The 18,173-nt window shown below is 42.0% G+C and overlaps 1 protein-coding gene across 7 annotated transcripts in view; it reads right to left on the minus strand.

Annotated features, from left to right (window-relative positions):
• TPX2 (TPX2 microtubule nucleation factor) overlaps window positions 1-9,699 on the minus strand; it is a 55,883-nt gene extending 46,184 nt beyond the window's left edge. For 3 of the 7 annotated variants that reach the window (XM_077769352.1, XM_077769355.1, XM_077769348.1), the window contains exons 1-2: window positions 9,628-9,699; window positions 6,712-6,840 (exon numbers count right to left, since the gene is read on the minus strand). The gene's annotated coding sequence lies outside the window, so the exon portion shown is untranslated. Of the gene's footprint in view, window positions 1-6,711; window positions 6,841-9,039; window positions 9,055-9,627 lie in introns of those variants that run through there. The other 4 variants (XM_077769349.1, XM_077769350.1, XM_077769354.1 and 1 more) reach the window with 4 other exon arrangements.
• Window positions 9,700-18,173: the final 8,474 nt, after the last annotated feature.

Genomic DNA, 18,173 nt, shown 5'->3' on the forward strand with positions numbered 1-18,173 from the left:
CAGGCTCCAGGCTCTGAGCTGGCAGTCAGCACAGAGCCCGACGCGGGGCTCGAACCCACGAACCGCGAGATCATGACCTAAGCGAAAGTTGGACGCTTAACCGACTGAGCCACCCAGGTGCCCCTAATGTTTCTTTATAAAAACAAAATGCTCTTGGGTGTTGACTTAATAAAAATTATATACAAACTTGTGGGACACCTGGGTGGCTCAGTCGGTTAAGCTTCCAACTTCAACTCAGGTCATGCATTATCTTGAGGTTCACGAGTTCAAGCCCAGTGTCAGGAGCACTGTGCTGACAGCTCAGAGCCTGGAGCTGCTTCGGATTCCGTCTCTCTCTCTCTCTCTGCCCCTCCCTGCTCGTGCTCTGTTTCTCTCTCTCTCCCTCTCTCTCTCTCAAAACTAAACATTAAAAAAAAAAGTTTTTTTTAAGTATACAAGCTTGAAAAAAAATGTTAAAAATAATAGCTAATGGGGCACCTGAGAAGCTCAGTCCATTGAGCATCTGACTCTTGATTTCAGCTCAGGTCATGATCTCAGTCATGGGATCAAGCCGTGTCTAGGCCCTGGACTGAGAATGGAGCCTACTTAAGTAAGATTGATTCTGTCTCTCTCTCTTTCTCTCTCCCTCTATTGCTCATGCCTCCCCCCATCTCAAAATAAACTTAAAACAATAATAGCTATTAATTACTGAGTACTTACAACATGCCAGATACTCCTGGCAATGTTTTACATGTATTAACTCAGTAAATCCTCACAAAAATCCTGTGAAGTAGATACTGTTATTATCTTCATTTTATAGATGAGGCAAGGAAAGATTTACTATTTATTCATGATCACACAGCTAAGAAATAGCAGAGCCAGCATATGAATTCAAGTAGGCCCTAAAGGATGTGTCCTTATCCACTACCTCTCCTATTAATTTTTTTTCCAGTAATCTCTATGCCCAATGTGGGACTTGAACTCACGAACCCAAGATCAAGAGTTTTGTGCTCTACCAATTGAGCCAGACAGGTGCCTCTTTGTGTGTGTGTGTGCGTGAGTACATATTTTTATTTATTTATGTCCTTTCATGTTTATTTTAAAAAATAGAGATTTATGTAGATCAGTGTGAAATGTCAAGGAACAAAGGATAAAACCATTTATAGATAATAACTTCCAAATACTGTTTACTACAGGCCAACCACTTCACTAGGCACTTTACATAAATCATCTCATTTGGGGCACCTGGCTGGCTTAGGAGGAGGAACACATGACTTTTGATCTCAGGGTCATGAATTTGAACCCTACAGGGGGTGTATAGACTACTTAAATAAATAAAATTTTAGGGGCGTTTGGGTGGCTCAGTCGGTTGGGCGGCTGACTTCGGCTCAGGTCATGATCTCATGGTTTGTGAATTCGAGCCCTGCATTGGGCTCTGTGCTGACTGCTCGGAGCCTGGAGCCTGCTTCAGATTCTGTGTCTCCTCCTCTCTCTCTGACCCTCCCCTGCTCACGCTGTCCCTCTCTCTCAGAAATAAATAAAACGTTAAAAAAAACTTTTTAATAAAATTTTAAAAATAAACACATTTTTAAAATTTAAAAAGCCATCTCATTTAAGTGCATTAACAATGTGCAAGGTAGATATCCTCATCACCATTTTACAAAAAAGGAAACAGGTCCATAGTAATTAAGCTGCTCCAAGATCACCAACTAGTATGTAGCAGTGTTAAGTTTTAAGACCAGGTCTGTGGGATTCCAAAATCTCAGGTCACTATCATGTACAAGTGTTTCCTATAAATATTCCTTCAAAGATGAGGTAGATAACCAAATCATACTAACCTGTCAGTCAAATGTAAAAATTAACTTTGCTTCCCACAAAACTAAGCATCCTTGATAACCCTATCCTAAATACACTGGGGGGCGGGAGGCAGCGGTCTGGGTGGCTCAGTTGGTTAATTGTCTGACTTTGGCTCAGGTCATGATCTTGTGGTTCATGGGTTCATGGCCAATGTCAGGCTCTATGCTGACAACTCAGAGCCTGAAGCCTGCTTCGGATCCTGTGTCTCTCCCTCTCTCTGCCCTTCCCCTGCCTGTGTGCTTGTCCACGCTCCCGCTCTCAAAAATAAACATTAAAAAATTATAAATAAATAAAATGCGTACATACATACACTGGGAAAGCTCTGAGCTAAATCATCCCATAAAGTAAATCACCACCTCTTAATTTCTCTTTTATTAGTTTGTACTCTTGCATATAAAGTTTTTTCTGTTTATAAGATGGAAGTTAGTCTGAACCTCTCAGCGGATATTATAGAGTAAAAGAGACCATGAAGAGAGTATTTAAACATCAGAAGAATGCTTTCTGAGGTCTAGGAGTGCATTTGATTGATGGGGGTCAAAAGGCAAGGGGCTCAAACCTAAATATGCCTAATCTTTATTTAGGTGAAATTTTTAAACCAAAATATTAGTTTTCTAACATGACCACTTTTTCCTCTCTTCCTCTCTCTCTGCCCCTCCCATTTGTGCATGCGCGCTGTCAAGATAAATTTAAAAAACAATCCATTGAGAAGTCTGACTGCCTTCAATAAAAGGTGATAGCACAAATACATGAACAAAACCAAGAGTAACTACTCCGTTATATCGGTTTCACCACACTGCTTCTCCCACAAGTAATTAAATTAAGATGTGAAACCTTCAAAAATTAAAAAGCACAGGCCTAGTGGGGAATGGAATGGGCCAAGGCCTGGGCCAACTGTTTAAATGAGAGAGACCCAGGCATGATGGGAACTGGATGCCTTCCGCACCCCTTTATCAAGATTGAATTTCTGTCAACAGGTCTCACTGAAGAAAAAAAAAAAAAGAAAGGAAGAAAAAAGGCACATGCGTCAACCACAATCTCCCAAACAAATCAGACTGCCAAGGAAGAGGAGAGTCAGCTTCACATTTCAAAATCATCTGAATCCACCACAGCTCTATACTCCTGCAAAAGTAGAAACAGTCTGAGTGAAGAAACAGCTCTTTCACACCGATAATCCTACAACGCCTCTCCAATATTATGAACTACTTAGCTTCCTTTTAGAACCGCCTATTAAGTGCCATCATCATATCATAGAGCTCATTTTTTTCCCCAAAAAACAAAGACTAAAAGCATATATATAATCTCTTCCTTTAAGAAACTCACATTTAAGGGGCACCTGGGTGGCTCAGTCGGTTAAGTGTCCAACTTCGGCTCAGGTCATGGTCTTACGGTTCATGGGTTGGGGCCCGCGACAGGCTCTGTGCTGACAGCTAGCTCAGAGCCTGGAGCCTGTTTCAGATTCTGTATCTCCCTCTCTCTCTGACCCTCCCCTGCTCACGCTGTCTCTCTCTCTCTCAGAAATTAAAAAAAAAGAGAGAGAGAGGAAGAAACTCACATCTGAGTGGAGAATATAGCCAATTGTGATACAGAGTGATCCTTGATCTAACAGAGGAAAAACCAAAGGCACTACTATGAAGTGCAGAGAAGGGGAACAGGAGGGTCAGAGAAGGGTCCCTGGTGAAAGTCATGAGCACAGCATAACCTACAGAGATGCTGAATCACTATGTCGTACACCTGAAACTGATGTAGCGTGGTATGTCAACTATACTCAAATCAAAACTAAAAAAAAAGAAGAAATGCACAAACAACAGCAACAAGATAACAAAATACAGACAGACCTACAGAGTTGTACAAGTTAAGGATGAGTACTGACTTTTTCTTAATTTTTTTTTTACATTTATTTGTTTTTGAGAGACAGGGTGAGACACAGCGTGAGCAGGGGAGGGGCAGAGAGAGAAGACATAGAATCCAAAGCAGGCTCCAGGTTGCAAGCACACGTTCAGCACAGAGCCTGATGTAGGGCTCGAACCCACCAACTGTGAGATCGTGACCTGAGCTGAAGTCAGATGCTTAACCGACTGAGCCACCCAGGCACCCCGAGCACTGACTCTTTTTAAGGGAAGAGATAAATGAAAAGGCAAACAAATGAGCGGAAAGCACACAACTGAGGAAGATGGCAAAAGAAGCAAAGTCATTTGTTTCCACATTCGCCTGAAATTAACCTCGATCATGTCCTGTCCCTCTTCACTCAAACCAAAAATAACTAGCCTTGACAAGCTCTATAAACCAAAAAGCACAGGTTCAGGGGAGGTGGGGGAAAACTGCAAAAGGGTAAGTTCTAAGGAAAGCTGAAACGGTGGACCAGCAGCTCCTAGACAAAACAAAGACTTTGGTGTGACAGATGCTCTCAAGCACTTCACTATCCAGTTTGGGAGCTACATCTTAACCATTTGCTATTGGAAGAAAAATCATGACTTAAACAACTGGTAACATAGTAAACATAGTAAGTCAAGACTTCATTAGAAGTGTAGTGAGTAAATTAGTAAATGGTCCCATCCCAAATGGTGCCATTCCTCCAGGGACACCCTCTCCTACTTTCACAAGGGAAAAGGGATCCTGTTACGGTACCGCAAGTTAAATAGAGTTGAGTTATTTTCATCTTACCTACATTTTTTTTTGTACGTAAGGGATTAGCAGGAGTCAGTAAATGGCAACATAATCCAGCATGCAATTTTAACTGTTAATCAAAGTCACAAACTAAGTCTGAAGGAAGTTAATGGACTTTGTGTTTCCACATTTATGTTTGCTAACTTCTACGCTGAAATTGGATCTGTTTACAGAAACAGATCCACGAAGCTTCCAAAATTGGGTCAATTTAAAATCCAATGACAATCCCTCACTGTCCAAGCACTCAGAAGTCAGCACGGGACACATGGACACTTGTTGTAATTCATCACTGTCCAGAAACCTCAAGCAAATATATTTTTTTATCATCTGTCTCCCAAACTTATGAGTTATGGATTACAAACTCAGTTCTGCTTTATTTCATTTATCCATTGAACTCTATAAACCCTAATCCACTCTCCTACAACTAATAGGACCTGGATAGAAATCAATGATGCCATTTACCTTCAGGCCAATTAATAACACAGATCTCTATAGAATACTAAAAGGAAATCTTTGTAGAATATCCAAGTATTCTGCTGTTCCAACAGCTAGAAGCTGAAAGAGTTTGTAAGGGTTGACAGTGGGGGCTGCAGGGGGTTACAATCCTAGTCAAATCTCAATCATTCAGTCTTGTAAAGATTTACATCCTTCAAAGGGTATCCTTCTTGGGATGCAGATGCACATGTACCCAAGAACCTCAAAAAGTGATTACCTACTAGATGCCAGGAAGTGAGGCAGATGGTGACAGAAGATTTTTAACTATAAATCTTATTATATTATTTTTATTTGTGTACCATGTGAATGTTTTATTACATATTTTAAAAATATAAATTTGTGCCTGTGTGAATATACACCACTAAGTGAGAAAGTATATCAGCACAATTTTCCTATGAGGCAATTTGGTATTATGTACCAAAGGCTTGAAAATATGCATTCTTTTGACCAATGATTTCACTGTATAAAATACAATGGTAGAACCATCTAATGGACTACCACATAGCCATTAAAGTTATGTTGTAGCAAATTTTTGACATGAAAAAATGTTCATAGCCTAATTAAATTGAAAAAAAAATAATCGGGGCGCCTGGGTGGCTTAGTCGGTTAAGCGTCCGACTTTCGCTTAGGTCATGATCTCGCGGTTAGTGGGTTCGAGTCCCGCATCGGGCTCTGTGCTGACTGCCGGCTCAGAGCCTGGAGCCTGTTTCAGAGTCTGTGACTCCCTTTCTCTCTGACCCTCCCCTGTTCACACTGCCTCTCTCTCTCCTAGAAATAAATAAAACATTTAAAAAAAATTTTTTTTAAAGAAAGAAAAAAAATAAAGTTTTAATGTATGATTTTTTTAAAACGAAATATAGGCACAAAAAACTGTAAAGAAATCTATCAAAATGTTAGCAATAGTTTATCTGAGAGGTAGGATAGTGAATGATATTTACTTCTTTTGCTTTTCCATATTAAATAAACTTTCTGGGGTGCCTGGGTGGCTCAGTCAGTTAAGCATCCGATTCTTAGATTTCAGCTCAGATCGTGATCTCATGGTTTGCGGGCTCAAGTCCTAGGTGGGGCTCTGCACTGACAGTGTGGAAGCCTGCCTGGGATTCTCTCTCTCCCTCTTTCTTCTTTCTACCCCTCCCTAACTTGCACTTGTTCTCTCAAAATAAACTTATAAACTTAGAAAAAATAACAATTTTTCCCAAAATATATTACTTTTTAAGATACATTAAACACTTTTTTTAAAATGTTTATTCATTTTTGAGAGAGAGACTGAGCAAGGGAGGGGCAGAGAGAGAGGGGAAGACAGAATCCGAAGCAGGCTCCAGGCTCTCAGCTGTCAGCACAGAGCCCGACATAGGGCTCGAAGCCATGAACCATGAGATCATGAGTGCAGCCAAAATCAGACACTTAACCAAGCCACCCAGACACCCCTAAAGTTAAACACTTTAAAAAAATATTTTTTTTAGTATTTGTTTTTGTAGAGAGACAGAACATAAAGTGGGAGAGAAGCAGAGAGGGATGGAGACACAGAATCCGAAGCAGGCTCCAGGCTCCAAGCTGTCAGCACAGAGCCTAACGCGGGGCAAGAACTATGAGATCATGACCTGAGCTGAAGTCAGATGCTTAAACACTGAGCCACCCAGGCGCCCCCAAAGGTAAACACTTTTGATGCTAATATATTAATGTTCTTCTTACTCGTTTATTTTAAATTTAACTCACTTGTAGACTCAGCTTTACTTGTGGTTTAATCCATCAGTCAGTCCACCTGCCTACAGACTTGAGTTGCAATACACTCTTTCACCTCTCCTCTGAAATCCTGAAGTCTAGCAAGTCCTTGTTATTGAGAACCTGGAAGAAACAAAGGTGACATAACAGTTTCATGTTCTCTATAATAAAGATGGTTAACAGAGAATAGGAAAGGGCTGCGTAACACTAGGGATAACCAGCCACTCTCAAACCAAAGAGTGCTTCTGAGAGCTAAGGTCTAAATAGCATAAATCTACCCCAAATGACAAACTTACTTTCTTTCTTTCTTTCTATTTAAAAAAATTTTTTAATGTTTGTTTATTTTTGAGAGAGAGAGTGTGAGCAGGGGAGGGGTAGAGAAAGAGGGAGACACAGAATCTGAAACAGGCTCCAGACTCTGAGCTGTCAGCACAGAGCCCAATGTGGGGCTCGAACTCACGAACTGTGAGATGATGACCTGAACCGCAGTCGGATGCTCAACCGACTGGGCCATCCAGGCGCCCCCAAATGCCAAACTTCTTACCTGTCATTTCAGCTTAAATTTTTTTAGTATACATTTGCTATCTCATGGTGTCTTTGACATTTAAAACTACCTTTCCATATCTTGCAATTTAGGAACACTGACACCAAGGGGTCATAGGGTGCGCTGCCATTCTATTCAAATGTCAGGACAAATAGTAGGCACACTTATAATATGGGGAATAAAAAAACTTTTACTACCTTTTTCTCTTTAAAAAAGTAGAAATTATATTTTTATGCACTTCCAAAGTAAGCTCCTTTCTCACTAATCTTTAATTGCTCCCCAATCAAGTTTCTCTAAGCAAACAAGCAAGCGCAGAACCCCTCCCAGTTATCTATACTTTTTGCATCAAGTACCTTAAACCTTTGATCTCTATGTCTCTGTCTCAAATATAGATCTATTCACAGAATTGTATGGGCTGTTCAGTCTCCCAGAAGTCAATTCTGTTTCCTAACTTTACTCATTGCAAAGACAATTCAGTTTGCCATAGGGAATTTAGGTCTCTCCTCTTCCTCCTTCCCCAGCAACTCAAAAAGGATTAGGGGAAAGACCCAGGAAAGGCTGAAGGATAAAAATACATTAGGGGACACAGAAGAATTCAACATCTCCTGGCACCACAACAAAAAACAAAGGACTTTCCCACATAATCTTGTCTCCTGGAGAAAGCTTAATTGCAAATGCAGGATAAATTAACTTTATTAAGCTTGGAATACGAAGACTTAAGCATTATTTAAATAATTTTAAAGGTTAAACAAATTGACCAACCTAGTTGAAGTCATCCAGTTTTTCATACCCGCAGTTTTGTAGTCAATTTAGATAATTAATGCCTTCCTGCCGATCCAACACAACAGATACTAAGTGGTCAACTTCTGTGCACCACGGCCGTTCTATTTCTTGACTAACCACATTCGGTGTACGAAGAGCCAGTCTGTGTCCCCCCTGCTCCACAAAGACACACCTGGCCTGTCTTAAGCCTCGCTGATCTCCCTCACCTCTACACTGCCAGGGCGCCTACATGACACTAGAGGACTCCCATTTGGTCATGGCTTGTTCAGATTGTCACTTGTTGGTCTGAAGAAGTCTTTTGTCTTCACGCATCCCAGAAAACCCATGAGAACATCATACATCTGAATATTCACAGTACCCAACGCAGATCTGAGCACATAGTTCACCCTCAAAAGTCAATTAATACTGAGCTAATACACCACACCCAACAGGGCTCCTCCAAACAACAGAGGCTGATCTAGGGGTGGCTGGACAGGGGATATGATACACTGAGACATAACAGAAGAATATCCTTATTACAGTAAATAGTTCAAATTCCGACATCCGATGAGTGAGAAAATACAAAGCAAGGCCACAGGATGTCAAGACAAGGTAAAACGGAATGAACCCAGGAGTACATAAAGCCATGACCTCAGGGCAAAATCAGCAGAGCCCTGGGCACTGTCTGGTCCTAAGCAGGACTGATAGTGGAAAGTCCTGGGTACTTAACTACTGGAAAACTGTGTGAGAGACAAAGAAACCATACATCAAAAAAAACCCGGAGAGGGGGCAAAACAATCCTTCCATATTATAGTCTGGCTCGCACTTTTCCTTCCCCCTCCAATCTATAAATGTTCTAGGACAGAGCATTAGAAAGAATACCTAGTTATTCGTTACAAAGGGGGAGGGCTAAGGAGATACAGATAAAACACGAGTAATTTTAAATCTCAAACAGAAAGACAACTCCAATTGGAATTAAACTGCCCCGCAATTATATCTTCACATCATATGATTACCTTTCCTTCCTTTCCTTCTTACACAATAGATTTTAAATGTAGTTGCCTGCGACGCCATCTGTTTCCCTCCACCAAAGCCACACTCTCGAGGGCGGGGCTATTGTTTCACCCATTTCTTGAAATCTACACTGTGGGCCTCAGTTTCCTCCTCTATAAAGTGGGGTTAAGAACAGCTGCTTCATTGGCTTGGTGCGAAAATTAAGTGAGAAAACACACGCAGAGTGCTTAGCCCAGTGAATGCTTATTTCATCCCTTCGCGGTAACAATGGTCGTTACCGTTATTAGCCTACCAACCCTCCTACTATTTCCCACGGCCGGCCTCCGTCTCTACCTCCAGACATAGCCCGCCGGCCTCGGTCCGGACACACTTCACGGGAAAATCCTGACCCCAAAAGAGTGGTGGTCCGAGGACCAGCTCCCTCTCGGCCTGGCCAAGGCGGCGTCCACACACACCACCACCGCCTCAAAAGCCCGGGCCAAGAGGCGCGGGCCGCACTACGGGCTTAGAAGCGACCTCCAGCCGTTCGAGAATCGGGGAGAAAGCCTCTACGCACCCACAGCCGCTCCCCATTTCTCCCCAAAGCTCACCTCACCTCGGCTCTGACAACCGAGCGCCCGGAACACCCGCCGCGGGACTCATTCAGTACCGTTGAAAATTTGAACCCAGGCTCTCTAGTCGAATGCACCAATCAGAGCGCCAGGAATGGGCAGTCCTAGCCTCCCGATTGGCCCAGAGGAGCGCAGGGACGCCGGAAGTCAATATGAGGAACAAGCAAACAACCGGCCCGGGAGGCTCCTGGGAAATGTAGTCTCGAGCAATTGCGTGAGTCCTGTGGAGCAACTCTAAAAAGGAAATTACTACAAAGCCCAGAATGCTCGACTCCAAATTATTCGGGAGAGGTGGTACCAACTGAGGAGAGGAGGAGTCGCTTCAGGTAACGGAACAGCGCTCACCTGGACGTCCCCAAAACTTTAACCGAAGAAAACTATTTAATATTCTCCCTATAGTAGCGCATGGTGCCTTGAATGTTCATAGAAATTCTCTTGGTTCTAACATAGAGTCCCCTGTATACCACATAGACTCGCCCTCAGCCTCTCTGCCAAGGAGAGAAGGAGTCTTTCAAAGTCTTTATTAAACTGGTGACCTGATGTTACTGGCTTAAACCCGCGGTTGATGATTGCTTGGTCCTTCCCTTTTAATTCCATTTACGTCCCTTGCTTTGTCATCCTGTTATTACAAAAGAGAAGACAAAGGCTGGGAGAAGTTGAATGTGTCTAAAATCAATAAATGGAGGAGGTGGAATTTAAATTAAGGACGTCTGGTCCTAAACATCATCAATCATCCGTTAGAAAATAATAGCGGCGAGGGAGGAAAGATCGCTGTAATAAAAACTACAGCATTTAATGAGGCGCTTGGGTGGCTTAGTCGGTTAAGCGTCCGACTTCAGCTCAGGTCATGATCTCACGGTTTGTGGGTTCGAGCTCCACATCGGGCTCTGTGCTGACAGCTAGTTCAGAGCCTGGAGCCTGCCTCGGATTCTGTGTCTCCCTCTTGCTCTGACCGTCCTTGCTCACGCTGCTTCTCTCTCTCAGAAATAAATAAAACATTAAAAAAAATTTTTTTAAAAACCTACAACACTTAAGAAAATAAGCCTAAGATCTTTATCTGAAAATTAAAACCTCTAAAACTTGGTTGAATTACTATAAAAATAGGTAAAAGTTATATGCTTTGTTAGTGGATGGGGAGATCCAATATTGTAAAGCTGCTAATTTTCCTTATGAAGGGTTCAAGCCAATTCCAATGAAATTCCCAATATAAAACATTTCTGTCACGGAACTTGTCAAGTTGATTCTAAAATTCATGTAGAATAGGAAAGCACAGGAAGTGGCATCTGAATTTTGAAAATTAATGGGAGGGGGACTGCCATACTAGCTCTCATGAATATTAACGTATTTTTAAATTATAGTAATTTTTAAAGTATGGTTGATTGACTCCATGGGGTTACAATTGGCAGAATCCAGGCAGGAAAACTCTACTGGACAAAAATGTCCTTTCTTCAAAACATAAATTGCAAGGGTGGTTTTGTTTTTGTACTCCTTATTTTTAGGGATACATATAGAAAGGGTAAGGGTGAAATGACCCGATTAATTTGCTTCAGAATAATTGGGAGCATGCAAGGGAGGAATGTAGGTAGGAGTATAGATTAAACAAGATTAGCCACAAATTGGGGCACCTGGGCGGCTTAGTCGGTTAAGCGTCCGACTTTCGCTTAGGTCATGATCTCGCAGTTTGTGGGTTCGAGCCCGGGGTCGGGCTCTGTGCTGACTGCCAGCTCAGAGCCTGGAGCCTATTTCGGAGTCTGTGACTCCCTCTCTCTCTGACCCTCCCCTGCTCACGCTGTCTCTCTCTCTCTCTCCTAGAAATAAATAAAACGTTAAAAAAATTAAAAAAAAAGATTAGCCACAAATTGATGAGCGTTGAAACTGAATGACAGGATCGTGTACATACATATGTTCATATAAATATATGTGTTTGAAGGGTTTTTTAAGTTTATTTATTTTGAAAGAGTGTGCAAGCAGAAGAGGGACAGAGAGAGACTCTTAAGCAGGCTCTGTGCTGTCAGTGGGCAGAGCCTGATGTGGGGTTTGATCTCACAAACTATGAGATCATAACCTGAGCCCAAATCAAGAGTTAGATGCTTAACCAACTGAGCCACCCAGGCACTCCTGTGTTTGAAATTTTCTACAACTTTTTTTTTTAATGTTTATTTTTGAGAGAGAGACACACACAGAGTATGAGCAGGGGAAGGTCAGAGAGAGAGGGAGACACAGAATCCGAAACAGGCTCCAGGTTCTGAGCTGTCAGCACAGAGCCCAACATGGGGCTCGAACCCGCAAACTGTGAGATCATGACCTGAGCTGAAGTTGGCCGCTTAGCTGACTGAGCCACCCAAGAGCCTCAACGTTTTTTAAAGTAGGATATTGCTATAGGAATTTTTTTTTAACAACAAATAAAGGTCAGTAGGAGAGTTTAAGAACCCAGAAACGGGCACCTGGGTGGCTCAGTTGGTTAAGTGTCCAGCTTTGGCTCAGGTCATGATCTCGTGGTTGGTGAGTTCAAGCCCTGCATTGGGCTCTATCTATGCTGACAGCTCAGAGCCTGGAGCCTGCTAAGGATTCTGTGTCTCCCTCTCTCTCTTCTCCTCCCCTGCTCTCTCTCTCTCAAAAATAAATAAACATTAAAAAAAAAAAAGAATCCAGAAACAGACCCATGTATATCAGAATTTGTTAAATGCTAACTAGAATTTCAAATCAGATGGAAACAAACAAATAATGGGGTTAGAACATTTGCTTTTTCATTTGGGGAAACTATTACGTTAGATTTTTATCCCATACCATTTACAAGAATGAATTTCAGATGAATTTTCAAAACCCTAAAGATATGAAACATTTTTAAATGTTCAAATTTTTTTTTAATGTTTTATTTATTTCTGAGAGAGAGAGACACACAGTGTAAGCAGGAGAAGGTCAGAGAGAGGGGGAAACACAGAATCCGAAGCAGGCTCCAGGCTCTGAGCTAGCTGTCAGCACAGAGCCCGATGTGGGACTCGAACCCAAAAACCGTGAGATCATGACCTGAGCCAAAGTCGGACGCTTAACCGACTGAGCCACCCAGGTGCCCCTTAAGTGTTTAAAACTTAAAACAATATATTTTTTGACGTTGGGGTAGGAAACTTTTAAGTAAGACAAAGGGATAAACTAAGACATAAAGGTAAAGACTGATCAAATCAACATTTTAAAATTCTGTTTGACAAAAGGAAAACAAGAAAGACTGAGAGATGAAAGATTTCCAACACATAATACAAAGAATTAGAACCCAGTGTCTCCCCCTCTCTCTCCCCTCCCATGCTCGTGCTCTGTCTCACAATAATAAATAAACGTTGAAAAAAAGGAAAAAAGGAAAAGACATGCAAAGGTGTTTGGCCTCAACTAGTAATACTGAGATTTAAAATAAATTTAAATTTAATTTAAGCAAGAAGGTACCATTTTGCACACATATCAAACATGTATGCCCTGTAACCTAGGACTTCTAGATTTAGTTCCAAGAGATAGTCCTCTACTTTCACATAGAGGTACAGAGGCCTAGTTACTACAGCATGAATTAGGCACCATTCATGTGTCAGTCACTGTACTAAATGTGGGGACAGAGTAGTGAAAAGATAGACAAAATCTCTGTCCTTGGGAACCTGACATTCTACTGGAGAAGATAGACTGTAAACAAAGTAAATAAATGAAGTAGTATATTAGGAGGCGGTAAATGCAAAGCCATTTACTCTCCAGGCTCTGAGAGCTGGGTGGCAATGACAGGAGGAAGTCAGGGGCTGGACAGAGACAAATGTGGCCGCCCACTTTCAGCAGGCACGTTGCCCAACTTCAAGGGACCTGCAGGGCCACGGAGTAGCCAGGCCCAGGTTGGGGTGGAGGTAAAGGTAACTCGTTTTCCATTAGGAGAGCAGGGGCATCAGAGCTGTGCGGCGACCAGGGCTTACCAGGCAGAAGGTGCTCAGTGGGTGAGTGAGCGAAGGAGGCGATGCCTGCAGGCCAGGATGTGTGTGAGAACTTCCCAAGTCGTTCCAAGGGGTGAGCCTGACCCAAGGGATTCATCTCCTGTCATTCCTTCTGCATTGATTACATTCTAGGCCAAGTCTCAAGTTCCCATTCTTCATGAATGGCAGACCGCGAGGTCGCCAAAGCAGCATTTTAGAGCTGAAAGGAAGCAGACACATCTGGCCCACTCTATCCACAATTTCACCATCACTGTTTTGGCTTTCTCCATGCAAAGGGGTGTTTTTTTAAGGAAGGTAGTTCAGGGACATTTGGACAAAGACCTGCAGAAGGTGAAGAGCAGGCCATCTGGATATCTGAAGGAAGAGCATAGCAGGCGTGTTTTAGAAATAGCTAGGAAGTCAGGCTGGCTGAATCAACTGGACAAGGAAGAGAATGTCAAGAGATATTCTGGCAGACGGACTGGGCTATTGTGAAGACTTTGATTTTTACTCTGAATGAGGTGGGAGGCCTGGGAGAGTTTTGAGCATTGATTAGCTCTCTGCTTCTAATGGGATAATTCTGGCTACTGTGCTGAAAACAGAGGGAAGGAGAACAGGAATGGAAAAAGGGAAATCAATTAGTAGGCTGTTGCATTGTAGTTGTGAGAAATTGGAAACCACCTAAATGTCCATAAGTAGGAAGGCATTTTAATGAACTGTCTATAGAATGGGGGTACTTAGCATCAGTTCAAAGAGAGTTCAATTGATCCGGACTGACAGGCCAGTATCTTTGAGACACATTTTTGGTTAAAAAAACAAATTGCTGATTGATACGAATTCATTATGAAGCCGTTATGGGTTTTTAATTTTTTTTTAAGTAAACTCTATCCCTAACACGGAGCTCAGATTCATGACACCAAGATCAAGAGGCACATGCTCCACAGACTGAGCCAGCTAGGGCCCCCTTGAAACCATTATGTTTTTTAAAAATATGCAAATACAGAGAACAACCTGGAGGTTGTAGAGGGGAGGTGGGTGCGGGGATGGGCTAAATGGGTGATGGGCATTAAGGAGGGCACTTGTTGACAGGAGCACTGGGTATTCTATGTAAGTGATAAATCACTGGGTTCTACTCCTGAAACCAATACTACCCTGTATGCTAATTAACTTGAATTTAAATGTAAAAATATGCAAATCAATGCTCCGCTTTTTCTGTGCATGTGTGTAAATAATGAGATCTAGCACTTATCTGGCATTTACCATATACCAGGCACTGTTTGAAGTACTTTATACATATGAACTTATTTCATCCTAATGATAACTCTATGAGGTAGGTAATGTCCTCATTTCCACAGTATAGATTGAGGAAATTGAGACTCAGAAACGGTAGACAGCTTCTCTAAGGTCACACAATTTGAATGTGACAGGGTCAGAATTTGAACACAGGAAGTCCCACTCCAGAGGCCAAACCCTTAACCATTGCCTTACATTGCCTCTTCTAAACACAGATGTATGGGCCGCCTGGGCGGCTCAGTCGGTTGAACGTCTGACTATACAGCTCAGGTCATAACCTTGCTGTTTGCGAGTTCGAGCTCCACAGAGGGCTCTCTGCTGTCAGCACTGAGCCTGCTTCAGGTCCTCTGTCTCCCTCTCTCTCTGCCCCTCCCCTGCTTACTCTCTTTCTCTCTCAAAAATAAATAAAAATAAAAATAAATTAAACACGGATGTATATATGACAGAAATGCATGAAAGAATTCACAACAAACTGACAAATGTGGGAACCTCAGAGGGAAGGAACTAAACTGGATTGTGGACAGAAAGGCTAGATAGATAATGTGGGTTTTATCTTTGCCTTAGAAAAGAATGTAGCCATGTATTATTTGTGTGATTTTAATTTATTGTTTTTTATGGTGGAAGTCTGATATGGCCGAGAAGTCTGCAAAGGAGAGAAGAGGAGGAGGAGGAGTCCGTGGGGTAGAAAGTTATCCAGGCTCTTCAATCTCTTGTTTTTTGAAAGAGAGAAAGAAAGAACCAGCTTCTACCCTTGCCCCTTCCAAATCTGCTCCTTCATTCTGTGTCTGCCAGTCCCTTCAACATCTAACTAGTGGTCACCAAGCCAATAATCTGTATTTACTTTCCAGCTCAATGGAGGCCTCCTACTTGATGGAGGACAGACACCAGCCAGGTATTGGCTCTGGGTGCTGACTAACTCTCAAACACTCCAGGCAGGATAGCTAAAGTCACCCAAGAACACTTGCCTGGAGAAAGTTGCAAGTGTGAGCCCTTGGTGACCGCCACCAAAAGGGTCCCTGAAGAAGAGGGCACCACTCTGTCTTCCATATCTCCCATCCACCCAAGCAAAGGGAGCTCTGCAAGCGTCTCCTGGTCTCTTTCTTCATGGCTGATGTGGAATTCTTTTTGGGGACGGATTATGGAGATCTTAGGAAACTGCGGTTAAAAACAGCAGACTATAGGAAACAACCCAAATGTCCACCAACTGATGAATGGATCCATAAGAGGTGGTAGGTAGATCCATACAATGGAGTGGTATTTTTTAACAAAATCAATTAAGTACTGATACATACTACAACATAGATGAACTTGAAACATACAAATAAAAGAAGCCAGACTCAAAAGGACAAATATTGTGTGACTCCATTTATAAGAAATTTCCTGAAGAAGCAAATCCATAAAGACAGAGAGTAGATTGATGGTTGCTAGTGCTGGGGGTGGGGGAGATGGAGGGGCCGCCGATGCAAGGGTTTCTTTTCAGTAAACTCATGTAAGATCAGTGGTAGTCAGGTTCAAGTGGGGCCTTTGTCTTTTGGGAGGAGGAAAGAGAATCCCTTGAAATTCCATCTTCTGCATTTGTAGTGGCCACTGGCTCGGTACATAGGCCAGGTACTTTAGTATTTGAAATCTTTTCTAAATTTTAGTTTTTAAATTACAAAAACTAAAACATGCTTATGACAGAGTGGAGGGTATATATAAGGTGCTGTACATCCAAGACTTCACTTAATCTCTGAGACAGCTTGCCAGGTAGGCACAATTATATCCAATTTCCAGATGGAAAAAAACAGAGGCTCAAGAGAGGTGACATAAAGTGCCCAAGGTCACCTGGCAGGGTCAAGATTTGCAGCCAGATCCATCTGGATTCATAAACACACATGAAGAGGGGTGCCTGGGTGGCTCAGTCAGTTAAGCGTCGACTTTGGCTCAGGTCATGATCTCACAGTTCGTGGGTTCGAGCCCCACGTCGGACTTTGTGCTGACAGCGAGCTCAGAGCCTGGAGCCTGCTTCAGATTGTGTCTCTCTCTCTCTGACCCTCCCCTGCTCACGCTGCCTCTCTCTCTCAGAAATAAATAAAACGTTACAAAAAATTTTTAAATAAACACACATGAAGTAAAAGTGAAAAAGTCCTTTGCCTCCTACTCCCCTCCATCACCAATCCCTCTCCTTCAGTTAAAAAGCTAGTATTAAAAATGAGTGTATCTTTCAGAGATCTTTTCATAAAAATAGCAAATCCTCATATCTATATCCATACATGCTCATGTTTATGTATTTCTATATGTGTGTTTATATATTTTAATTTCTCATTTTAAAAGTAATGCTTTATTTCTAATATTTGGAAAATACAGAAAATAATGAAGAAACAAAAAATAGCCAAAGCACAGCCTTTAGAGGCAACATTTCCACTACTAGCATTTTAGTGTATTTCCTTCCAATTCTTTTTTTCTAGTTTATTTTTTAAAGATTTTCTTAAAATTTTTATTTATTTATTTTGAGAGAGAAACAGACCGTGCAAGCAGGGGTGGGGCAGAGAGAGAGGGAGAGAGAATACCAGCACAGAGACTGACCTGAGCAGAAATCAAAAGTCAAATACTTAACTGACTGAGCCACCCAAGCATCCTATCCTTCCAGTCTTTTTAAAATTGATTGTATTAGATGAGGCACCTCAGTGGCTCAGTTTGTGAGTTTGAGCCCTGCATCGGGCTCTGTGCTGACAGCTCAGAGCCTGGAGCCTGCTTCAGATTCTGTGTCTCCCTCTTTCTCTGTCCCTCCCCACTTGTGCTCTGTCTCTCTCTCTCTCTCTCAAAAGTAAATAAAAACATTTAAAATTTTTAATTGATTGTATTAGATATTGAGTAGATACAAATATATATATGTAAAATGTATGGATATGTAAAAAATGAGGCAACAAATTGTGTGTGTCTCTGTGTGTGTGTGTGTGCGCACGTGCAATTCAATTTAATAAGAACATTTCCGTTATCTTTCAAACTTTGCATTATATCTGATTCCCCAGTTCATCCTGAGCCCACCTCTGTTAATGTGCAATGGTCATCTTGAATTTTGTGTTTATTATTCCTTTACATTTTTTAAATAATTTTTACCACATAGGTATATATCCCGGTATTAGTCATCCACAGCTACAGTGCAGCTTAAAATTACAATTATTTTCATACAGTTTCTGACGGTCAGAAATTCAGCGTAACAGAGGGGTTCTGGCTCAGGGTCTCAGATGAGGTTGTAGTGAAGCTGTTGGCTACAATCATCCGGAGGCTGGGGCGGGAGGATCTTCACATGCC

This window comes from Crocuta crocuta, unplaced genomic scaffold (assembly GCF_008692635.1).
Source record: "Crocuta crocuta isolate KB4526 unplaced genomic scaffold, BGI_CrCroc_1.0 scaffold445, whole genome shotgun sequence".
In the NCBI taxonomy this organism is placed as follows: Eukaryota; Metazoa; Chordata; class Mammalia; order Carnivora; family Hyaenidae; genus Crocuta; species Crocuta crocuta.